The sequence below is a fragment of the Bos grunniens genome, chromosome X (genome assembly GCF_055505025.1).
Source record: "Bos grunniens cultivar Pamir isolate PY7600 chromosome X, Bosgru_T2T1.0, whole genome shotgun sequence".
NCBI lineage: Eukaryota > Metazoa > Chordata > Mammalia > Artiodactyla > Bovidae > Bos > Bos grunniens.
The window spans coordinates 11,824,984-11,837,378 of NC_141194.1; the positions used below are offsets into that span (position 1 = coordinate 11,824,984).

General features: G+C 40.5%; 1 non-coding gene across 1 annotated transcript; it reads right to left on the bottom strand.

The window, feature by feature from the left end:
- Positions 1-372: 372 nt before the first annotated feature.
- Positions 373-480, bottom strand: LOC147339788 (U6 spliceosomal RNA). The gene has a single exon (XR_015160050.1). It is a non-coding gene; the product is annotated as a U6 spliceosomal RNA (small nuclear RNA).
- Between the last annotated feature and the right edge of the window lie 11,915 nt (positions 481-12,395).

Genomic DNA, 12,395 nt, shown 5'->3' on the forward strand with positions numbered 1-12,395 from the left:
TCATTCTTGAAAATAGTCTGTCTTCTCCTAATGAAACTAATTGATTGCATTAACTATATCAAAATTTCTACCACATATTTTTTTAAACTCAAAAATAATTTGTTAAAATTGAGTGCACCTAATTTCAGGGTTGAAATATGTGTACCTTTACTTTAAAATGGTGGGAAATTCTACCAGAAAGAGCAACATACCAAATAACTCACACTATAGAAGCACATGCAGAGTCCTATTTTTTAATACCTAAAGCAGTCAAGAATGCAAATAAAAAATTGCAAGTTGAAGGTAATCTTAAGGTTTTTTTTTTTTTTGGTAAACTTTAAAAATATTCTGTGAATCCTATTCATAATATTATTTTTAATGCTCAAAACTATAAGAAATATGGAACACTTCTCCGAATTTGTGTGTCATCCTTGTGCAGGGGCCATGCTAATCTCTGTATTATTCAAGTATTAGTATATGTGATATTGAAGCTTCTAGCACTGTAACATTATTTTGATTGTGCAAAACCATCTTGGTTATAATGGGGCATCTGAAAGCACAATGAGTACAAATACCTACTTTATCTCCTAAAAGATAAGCTTTTTTAATTTTCAGATATGACACATTGAGACTTGTCACTTTGTGTAAGTTAGCACTTCTGCGTATAGGAGATTCTGCCACTGTGACGAATGCATGGTAGCAGCACACAACCTCCTGAGATTGGCAAGGTCAGCTGAGGATTTGACTTACTTGCCATCAACTGCTGTAATCACAAAATAGATGGATATTGTTAATTCTTGTGTGATATTGACTCCATGCACCTAAAATAGGCTTTAAAGACTTAGTATGGTTCGATGCTCTATTTACCTTTTAAATGAGTTTTGTTATTTAGGTTTATGTGCACAAACACATCATCATCCATCCAGCCTTCACAGCTTTCAGAGTGGGCACATCAGCCCTTAGATGCTGCCTGAGAGGCTCAGAGAAAGCTCGTGAACATGTAACATGGTTCTCACAAAGCCTCGCCTCTGTGCTTGGAAGAGCACACACTCTGAAATGTGCTATGAGAAATATCGGATTCAGCAGGATCATTCATTGTCCCCCTGGGAACTTGGATCCTCTTAATTTGGGCCTGTGGAAAGGGGAGTGGGCAACAGATGACAAATGAAGGCACTTGCAACTAGAAAGTCAGTGTGAGCTGAGGATGCTACAGGAAGAGTAAAAAGCACCAGAAAGTTCTGTTGCCCTGAGCACATCAGTGCATTTGTGTAGCGCCATCAACTCCTGCATGCTCGCTCAGTTGTGTCTGACTCTGCGACCCCATGGACTGTAGCCCACGAGGCTCCTCTGCCCATGGGATGCTCCAGGCAAGAATCCTGGAGTGGGTTTCCATGCCCTCCTCCAGGGGATCTTCCCAACCCAGGGATCAAATCTGGGTTTCCTACCTCTCCTGTGTTACAAGCAAATTCTTTACCACTAAGCCACTGGAGAAGCCCGTGTATGTACTTATTAACTTTTCTCCAAAGAATTACCCCACACACTCTGATTAATAATGGGGAGCCCCCAATGTGCTCAGATTCCTCAGTCACCTTATATTCTTAAAGGTCCTGCCAAGATTGGGATCCAAGGTCATGGTTTAAAGCAGAAATCCCATTTCAGCCTGTTGGTAGCAAGGACATGACACAGAAGGGAAATGGGCAGAGTCTAGGGCTTATCTTCAGAGAAAGCTCCAGGCCCCAACAAGCATGTGCACAAGTTCTCCTAAGCCATCAGACCTCTGAGACGGAGCACAAAAGGCCTTGGGGACGCACACATGAAATTTCAAATGATTTCTCAAAAAAACTAAAAATAGAGTTGCCATATGATCCAGCAGTCCCACTCCTGGGCATGTATCTGGACAAAAATATAATTCTAAAAGATACATGCTAGTTCATAGCAACACTACTTACAATAGCCAAGACATGGAAACAATTTGTGCTATAAGAAGCCTTCCTCAGCCATGTCTTCTGGGTTTCCTCTGGGGGAGTTGTTAAGCACAGCTGGCTTCCTCGGGGGCTTGGGGATGTACTAGATCAGTATTGTGTACCTGAAAACAGACAATGTTAATTTTTCTAATAAAAATAACTTAAGAAACAAAAGACAGATTAATAAAAAGAAAGTACACACGGTTGGGAAAACTGGACAGATACATGTAAACGAATGAAATAAGAACACCCCCTAACACCATACACAAAAATAAACTCAAAATGGATTAAAGACTTAAATGTAAGGCTGGATACTATAAAACTCTTACCCCCTCTTTACCCCCTGGTAGCCACAAGTTTATTTTCTACATCTGTGACTCTATTGCTATTTTGTATATAAGTTTATTTTTACCACTCCCCCTTTTTTAGACTCCACATATAAGTGATGCCATATGGTGTTTGTCTGTCTCTGACACTTCACTCAGTATAACAATCTGCAAAACTCTCCATGTTGTGGCAGATGGCATTATTTTATTCATTTTTATAGCTGAATAATATTCCACTGTGTATATGTACCACTTCTGCTTTATCCATTTCTCTATTGGTGGCCATTTAGGTTGTTTCCATGTCTTGGCTATTGTAAATAGTGCTGCAATGAACACAGGGGTGCATGTATCTTTCTGAATTATAATTTTCTCCAGATACATGCCCAGGAGTGGGATTGCTGGATCATATGGTAGCTCTATTTTTAGTTTTTTAAGGAACCTCCATACCTCATGTGAAGAGTTGACTCATTGGAAAAGACTCTGATGCTAGGAGGGATTGGGGGCAGGAGGAGAAGGGGTCGACAGAGGATGAGATGCCTGGATGGCATCACTGACTCGATGGACATGAGTCTGAGTGAACTCTGAGAGTTGCTGATGGGTAGGGAGGCCTGGCATGCTGTGATTCATGGGGTCACAAAGAGTCGGACATGACTGAGCGACTGAACTGAACTGATACTGTTCTCCATAGTGGCTGTACCAGTTTATGTTCCCACTGACAGTGTAGTAGGGTTCGCTTTTCTCCATACCCTCTCTTATTGTTTGTAGGCTTTTTGATGATGGCCATTCTGACTGGTGTGAGGTGATACTTCATTGTAGTTTTGATTTGCATTTCTCTCATAATTAGTGATACTGACCATCTTTTCATGTGCTTTTTAGCCATCTGAGTGTCTTCTTTGAAGAAGTGTCTACTTAGATCTTCCACCCACTTTTTGATTGGGGTGTTTGTATTCTTGATATTGAGCTACATGAGCTGTTTATATATTTTAGAGATTAATCCCTTGTCAATTCCTGCCCTATCCATCAGGATGTCTCACTGAGCTTAGGACATCCAAAACTGAACTCTTGGTCAGCTCTCCAAAACTCATTTCCTGCTTCTCATCCATTCCCCCTGTTTCAGGAGTGTCCAGAATGATTAGTGTCGAAAACCTGGATGTCATTCTTGACCACTCGCTCTTCCTCCCCACTTATGTGCAGTCAGGTGCTAAGTCCTACTCCAGACCATGTGTCAAGTCCGTCTCCTGCTCTCCCTCCTGCCTGCCACCATCCAGCCCTATAACCATCCTCTCTCACCAGAACCCCCACCACCCCCCAGCGAAGAGCTTCCCCTAGCTTCTTCTTTTGTCCCCTCTAGTCCATGTCTTAGAGTTTTCTCCTTGAGAATAAATTAGGTCAGGTCAGCTCTCTCCTTAAAACCTCCCAGCAACTCTCCATTGGATTAAGAATAAGTGAGAGAAATAGAAAAAGCAGTGAATAGTTCCAAGTTTTGTATACTCCTGGCATGGGAAATTTGAAGATGCATCAACACACACTGGGATACACTTGATAGCTTGAGCATTTTGGATTGGGTTCTCAGATGCCTACACGTCCAGGAAAGCGAGATGTTTGGGGGGCATCCCTGGGCCTGCTGGACTTGGACTCTGTATGTCAAAAATGGATGGGAGCCCAGGATTTATTTTAATTAGTTGGGTACTATGGACTTCTCGTGCTGGAAGGTATGATAAAAACAAGAGAAAGCAAAAACAAATCTCTTCTGGCTGGACCCTGTTGTCCGTATTTAGAAAACACTTCTTTTCTTTCGTTTGGCAATATTTAAATGTAAAAACATCAGCAAAAAAGTTTTAACTTCTCAATTTGTCTTGGAGAATATCATAAAGTTTCCTGGAACCTGACCATAAAGAGGCATACTAACAATTCTGGCAAAGTATATTTGCACAGAAAATGAGAAATCCCATGAAGAAACACTATATGACTTACACAATCCCTGGAATGTTTTAAAAAACATTAACTTCAGCTGTGGAGATGGCGACTTGTGATTAATCTGATCAATGTAGACAGCAAGCTGTAATGCGTGAAAGGAGCTCTGGACAATTCAGCATGTAGCTCAGACAGCCACAGCTCAGGGCCTCCTCCCCACAGAGACTGTTCACCTACGGAGCCACTTCCCTGCCCTCAGGACTGGGTGTCTTGAGCCTTCTATATGTCCAGTGTTGTTTAGGAAGAGAGATCAAAGGCAGAGCGCACAGCACACATGCATAAGCAGCTGTCTAGCCTGGTCAGACTTCCCAAGGTGGCAGCGAATGTTGGTGGGATCCTTTCAGTCCAAGACCAAGAATTCTCTTTCTAGCTTTCTCTTTCTCTTTCAGGAACTCCTTTTTTATTGATCACCCCAGGTTTACCAGGTTCCATAGAGTTGGGTTAATCCAGCCAAATGCATCTGAGCTCATGATACTCAGATGTCTCTTAAATTCAGGACTAAGAATGCCTTAACCATGCATTCTTGATCTCCCAGCATGCACTGCTCCAATTTTCTACATTAAAAAAATGCTTTGCTAAATATGAAACTAAATGCAAATCACACTGATAGCTTTCTAAGTTTTTGTTTCTTGTTTCAGTGGATTCACACAGGAGGAAAATATCATGTGTACTAGACTTTAGGAAAAGAAATGGTCTTGGAATATTACTCTCTTCATCAAGGTGGGCTAACTTTATGTGTCAAACCATCCCAAAATCAGAGTGGCTGAACACAGTAGAAGTTCATTTCTTTGCCTGCCTTCATTTCCAACACACATTTGAGAGAGTCTACTACGTGCTTTCACATGGGACCAGGTTCCATTCATCTTGAAGTGCCATCTTTGGCCAGGGCCCCAGTGTCCTCTATATGGGCTGATGGAAACGGAGTCGAGGATCCCACAGGAGGCTTTGTGCACAGGTTTGGAGACAGTCTACCCCCATTCTGTTGGCCAAAACCAGTCATGTGGCCCCACCTAACCAGCAGGCTGGCTGGGAAGTATAGTGTAGCTTTGTGCCCAGAAGACACAGAAATGGATTTACTGAGCACTTAGCCTTCTCTAAGCATCTAAATGCAGAGTTCCAAAGAAGAGCAAGAAGAGATAAGAAAGCCTTCCTCAGCGATCAATGCAAAGAAATAGAGGAAAGCAACAGAATGGGAAAGACTAGAGATCTCTTCAAGAAAATTAGAGATAGCAAGGGGACATTTCATGCAAAGATGGGCTCGATAAAGGACAAAAATGGTATGGACCTAACAGAAGCAGAAGATATTAAGAAGAAGTGGCAAGAATACACAGAAGAACTGTACAAAAAAGATCTTCACGACCCAGACAATCACAATGGTATGATCACTCACCTAGAGCCAGACATCCTGGAATGTGAAGTCAAGTGGGCCTTAGAAAGCATCACTACGAACAAAGCTAGTGGAGGTGATGGAATTCCAGTGGAGCTATTTCAAATCCTGAAAGATGATGTTGTGAAAGTGCTGTACTCAATGTGCCAGCAAATTTGGAAAACTCAGCAGTGGCCACAGGACTACTACTACTACTATTGTGCTCAAACTACCACACAATTGCATTCATCTCACACGCTAGTAAAGTAATGCTCAAAATTCTCCAAGCCAGGCTTCAGCAATACGTGAACCATGAACTTCCTGCTGTTCAAGCTGGTTTTAGAAAAGGCAGAGGAACCAGAGATCCAATTGCCAACATCTGCTAGATCATGGAAAAAACAAGAGAATTCCAGAAAAACATCTATTTCTGCTTTATTGACTATGCCAAAGCCTTTGACTGTGTGGATCACAAGAAACTGTGGAAAATTCTGAAAGAGATGGGAATACCAGAGCACCTGACCTGCCTCTTGAGAAATCTGTATGTAGGTCAAGAAGCAACAGTTAGAACTGGACATGGAACAACAGACTGGTTCCAAATAGGAAAAGGAGTACGTCAAGGATGTATATTATCACCCTGCTTATTTAACTTATATGCAGAGTACATCATGAGAAACGCTGGACTGGAAGAAACACAAGCTGGAATCAAGATTGCCGGGAGAAATATCAATAACCTCAGATATGCAGATGACACCACCCTTATGGCAGAAGGTGAAGAGGAACTAAAAAGCCTCTTGATGAGAGTGAAAGTGAAGAGTGAAAATGTTGGCTTAAAGCTCAACTTTCAGAAAACGAAGATCATGGCATCCGGTCCCGTCACTTCATGGGAAATGGATGGGGAAACAGTGGAAAGAGTGTCAGACTTTATTTGGGGGGGCTCCAAAATCACTGCAGATGGTGACTGCAGCCATGAAATTAAAAGACACTTACTCCTTGGAAGGAAAGTTATGTCCAACCTAGATAGCATATTCAAAAGCAGAGACATTACTTTGCCAACAAAGGTCCGTCTAGTCAAGGCTATGGTTTTTCCTGTGGTCATGTATGGATGTGAGAGTTGGACTGTGAAGAAGGCTGAGCACTGAAGAATTGATGCTTTTGAACTGTGGTGTTGAAGAAGACTCTTGAGAATCCCTTGGACTGCAAGGAGATACAGCCAGTCCATTCTGAAGGAGATCAGCCTTGGGATTTCTTTGGAGGGAATGATGCTGAAGCTGAAACTCCAGTACTTTGGCCACCTCATGCAAAGAGTTAACTCATTGGAAAAGACTCTGATGCTGGGAGGGATTGGGGGCAGGAGGAGAAGGGGACGACAGAGAATGAGATGGCTGGATGGTATCGCTGATTCGATGGACATGAGTCTGAGTGAACTCCAGGAGTTGGTGATGGACAGGGAGGCCTGGCGTGCTGTGATTCATGGGGTCGCGAAGAGTCGGACACGACTGAGCGACTGAACTGAACTGAACTAGCCTTCTCTTCCATGATCGTTAAACTGTAACATATGATATACAGATATTTGGACATTTTTAACTTCTAAAATAATAGTTTCATATGGTTTCACCAATAGTTTGTATTTCTTATCCAGAGTACTCACAACTAGATATTAATAGAGTGGTCAAATTAGTGGTGGGAAAGTTAGTGATTGGGCCTGGAATTAGTGCAAAAGGCAGGTAGGAGACGATGCTGGGAAAGTAATCTGAATTACTTACTAACATTTACTTGCAGTGTCCTTTGAGAACTATGAAGTTAAAGAAACAAAAAGTTAAAGCTTTTTTATTTTTAAGCAGTTTTTAGAAAGATATTATAAGATAGTGTCTCCCACTGTTATCATTAATACTGTGCTTGCCTGTGGTAGATTCTCTCTTCCCCTCAATAATATTGTTTCAGCTTAATCAGAAACACTTTAAATAATTTTCTTTTTATCCATAATTTTAAATAGCTGCCATATGTGAATTGAAAAAAGTATCAAGCATAGAATGCAGAACTTGATTCTTGGTGTAATAAATAAATTTCCTCCAGCATCTACAAATCAGAAAGTAATTATTAGCCATTCTATCCATTAGTGATTTCCCTCTTTTAAACTGTTTTCCCACTTTCCTGACCAGACGTGAATTTGATGATTAAACCAGTAAAATCCCATTTGTGGCTATCCCTTTGAAGCTGTTTCTCAAAACTGGGTGACTACATGGACTGCACACTCATTAATTACAAGGCACGTTGCTCATTTATGGACTCCCATGGTTCTCTGATGGCTTTTTCTACAGAGTTCTTTCAAGGTGCTTGCTCTCCTGTAGGAAATATACACAGAACGTGTCTCTGCATCCATAGAGCAGCTGGAGACCAAAGCAATGTTTTATGATTTGTGTAGTTGCCTGAACATCCAGAATCCATTGTTTATTTCTCAGTCATGAGTTGAGTCTTAGTTGTTCTTTTCATGTTTTAAAAAAGTAAGAAGGCTAGATGTAATGTCGAATTTATGATGTCTTCCAACGTAGCTGTAATACTAAAATGTATTTGTGACCCGGGAAGGAATCCCTGATAGTGGATAAGAAATCTGACTTCATTAACAAGTTTTTGATGGCTTAAGTATTCATCATTAACATTTTGGAGAGTTTTACAAGTGATACTTTTGGTACAGCGTCAAAAATGATGTCTTGGAAAGAATTAATACACCTCAGATTTCTCAGTTTCACCTTTTCACCTAAAGGCAAACATGTGAAAGCAATAAAACTCGAGAAAGCAGATTTCTCTGTAGAGTGCTGTTAATGTACAAACAGTATATGAATTTTACCTTCTGGTAACTTTCTTCTCTTAGTTAACCCCAGGCAGTATTCTGCACAATCAAAACTAATTGACTTTGACAAATACATATGAAATGGGTTTGACTACCTGTACCAGGAACCCTGGGCTTTTTCACCAAAGTTTCTAAGTAAGCTTTTTTTTTTTTTTTCTTAAATCATATTTCAACATTTCAATTTGGTTCTTTTTAATTTCACATCTCACAGTTTCAGTAATTTTTTTTGTATAATTGTCATAAAACATGTTAATTTCAGATGTACAACACAGTGATTCAATACTTGTATACACTGCAAAATGATCACAACAATAAGTCTAGTTACCATCTCTAAACCATACATAGTTACAGCATTTTTTTCCTTGTGATGGCAACTTTTAAGATTTACTATCTTAGCAACTTTAAAATATGCATTACAGTATTATTAACAATGGGGCTTTCCTGGTGGCTCAGTAGTAAAGATCTGCCTGCCACTGCAGGAGACTCGAGTTCGATCCCTGGGTGGAGAAGATCTTCTGGAGGAGGGCATGGCAACCCACTCCAGTATTCTTGCCTGGGAATCCCATGGACAGAGGAGCCTGGCGGGCTACAGTCCGTGGGGTCACAAAGGGTCAGACACGACTTAGCAATTGAGCATGAGCACGCACAATTAACTATAATGGCCATGCTATATGTTACATCCCCAGGACTCATTTGTTGTATAACTGGAAGTTTGTACCTTTTGATCCCCTTTACCTGTTTTGTGGCCCCTGCCAGCAATCGCAGGTCTCTTCTCTGTATCTTTGAGCTTGGGGTGGCTTTTTGGTCTTTTTTTTAGATTCCACATTTAAGTATATATAAGTGAGGTCATACAGAATCTGTCTTTCAGGTTGCATAATGCCCTCAAGGTCCATCCATGTTGTTGGAAATGGCAAGATTTCATTCTTTATCATGACTGAATAATATTCCATTGTATATACATACCACTTTTTTTTCCATCCATTCACTCACTGATAGACACTTAGGTTGTTTCCATATATTGGCTATTGTAAATAATGCTGCAGTGAACATAGGGGAGCATATAGATTTTCTTTGGATAAATACCCAGAAATGTAACTGCTAGGTTGTATGGTTGTTTTGTTTTGTTTTAAAGTTTTGAGGACCCTCCACGCTGTTTTCCAGAGTGGCTGTGCCAATATTTATTCCCAAAAACAGTGTAGGATGGTTCCTGTTCTTCATTTCCTCACTGACACTAGTTATTTGTTGTCTTTTGATGATAGCCATTTTGGCAGGTGTAAGGAGATGCCTCATTGTGGTTTTGATTTGCATTTTCCTGATGACTAGTTGATGTTGAGCACCTTTTCGTATGTGTGTTGGCCATCTGAATGTCTTCCTTTGAAAAAATGTCACTTCACATTATCTACCCATTTTAAAATCAGAGTGTTTTTTTTTTTTTGAAATGAGTTGTTTGAGTTCCTTTTATATTATAAATATTTATATTATAGTTTATATTTGGGTATTAGTCCCTTTCAGATACATGATTTGCAAATATTTTCTTCCATTTGGTAGGTTGCCTTTTCATTCTGTTGGTTTCCTTTGCTGTGCAGAGCTTTTTAGTTTGATGTAGTTCCTACTTGTTTGCTTTTGCTTTTCTTGCCTTTGCTTTTGGTGTAATGCTTCAATAATCTTACTGGCGCCTGTTGAGTTCACCTCACTTCTATGGAAGCTGCTTTGTGTCTTGCAAAATCCTTGCTATTTCCAATGGCAGGAAACTTCTGTATAACTCTCTGGCGCCTTTAGGATGGGCCAAATGTTTCATGTGGACACAGGCCCTTCCTTTCTGGCCCTCGTTTATCTCTTGCTCCTTCTCCCTCCCACTGTTCTGTCTGCTTCCCTTCTCACTCCCCTGATCCACACACTTTCTCTGCTCCAATTTACAGGCCACTGACTCCTCATGTTCTTTATGGCTCCTTTTGAGGATGAAGCTGGGTTTTGGGCATCAGGGAATAGGTAAGGCCCTTCCTATTGGAGCTGGGACACTTATTGCTTGCAAATCTGAGGTCAAGAAGGGGAAAAGTGGAAAAAGGGGAAAGGTAGGAGAGAGGGATATTTTATGAGTTTGGGATTGACCTGTGCACACTGCTATATTTAAAATAGATAATAAGCAAGGACCTACTCTATAGCACATGGAATTCTACTCAATGGTCTGTAATAACCTAAATGGGAAAAGAATTTTAAAAGAATCGATATATGTATATGTATAACTGAATCACTTTGCTGTACACCTGAAAATATACAACATTGTAAATCAGCTATACTCCAATACAAAATAAAAATATTTAAAAAAATAAATTTACAGGTCAGCTCCATGATTTGTTGATAGAATGAAATCTCACTAAATGAATTACACATTCCTTATAAAAATATGGAATTAAATTCCCACAGGCAGAATATCCCCCTCTATAGGTTTCTCCTTTGTCATGTGTTCTTTGTAACTCCACCTGAAATGGGACATCTTCTTTTCTGGGCAGAGTCAGTTTCTCCCTCCACTCTGCTCCCCAGACTCAGCTCCATGTTGTTAAAGGAGGAGAAAACAGATGTGGGCACTTTGTCAAAGTTCAGTACAAACATGGTAAAAAAACTGACTCTTTGAGGATCTAGATAGAAGATTTTTTTCTCAGGGTGAGGTAAAATTACATTACCTTATTCATCAGGGCATGGGGACAGCTGTTTTTACCAATTAGTTTTCATCTTTGTGTTTCATTCCTAGGGATATCAAGACAAATAACCCAATTGGAAAATGGGGAAAGGACCTGAATAGACCTTTCTCCAAAGAAGATACACAAAGAGCCAATAAACACATAAAAATTGCTCGACATCATTAGCCATCTGGGAAATACGAATCAAAGCACAGTACTACTTCTCAACCACTAGAACAGCTGTAATTAAAAAATGGACACTAACAAGTGCTGGTGAGAACGTGGACGAGTTGCAGTCCTCATACACTGTTGTTGGAGGTGTGAAATGATACAGCTATCTTGAAAACAGTGTTTTGTTGTTGTTCAGTCACTCAGTTATATCCGACTCTTTGTTACTGCATGGACTGCAGCCAGGCTTCCATTCATTTCCTGAAATGCAAAAAGGCAAAATGATTGACAGAGGAGGACTTACACATAGCTGAGAAAAGAAGAGAAGCAAAAGGCAAAGGAGAAAAGGAAGGAAAACAGTGCGTCAGTTCTTCAAAAAGTTAAACATAGAGTGCCTATGATCCAGCACTTTCACTCCTAGGTATATACCCAAGAAAAACGAAAACATGTGTTCATACAAAAGCTAACACACAGTGTTCATAGCAGCATTATTCTTAATAGCCAAAAGGTAGAGACACCCCAAATGTCCATCAACTGACAAACGGATAAATGTGGTCTATTCATACAATAGAATATTATTCATCAATAAATAAGAACTACTCTTATGTGCCACGAGATAAATGAACCTTGAAAACCTGCTAAATGAAACAGGTCAGACACAAACAGACCATAGAAGATATGATTACACTTCTGTGAAATGTCCGGAATAGGCAAATCTAGAGATAGAATGTAAATTTGTGGTTGGCAGGGAGTGGAGGGAGGGGAGAATTGGGACCAAGTGCTGTTAGGTGTGTCCTGGAATTGGTGGTGACAGCTGCAGCAAGCGCATGGTCAAATGTACATTCCTTGTCTGTTGATGTGCCCAGGGATTTAATATGCATGCATTTTATCAGGTATTTACTATGCAAGAGGAAACAACCCCAGCCAACCCACCAAATATACAACTGAAGCCTTTTCTTCCAGAATCTGCTGGTAACCCTGTCCAATCATGGAATGCACGGCGAGCTACCGCCTTGGCACTTGGGGTTGGGGCCCACTCTTTCCGGCCTCTAGGTCAAGGTCAGCAAACTGCAGCCCTCAGGCCAAGGCTAG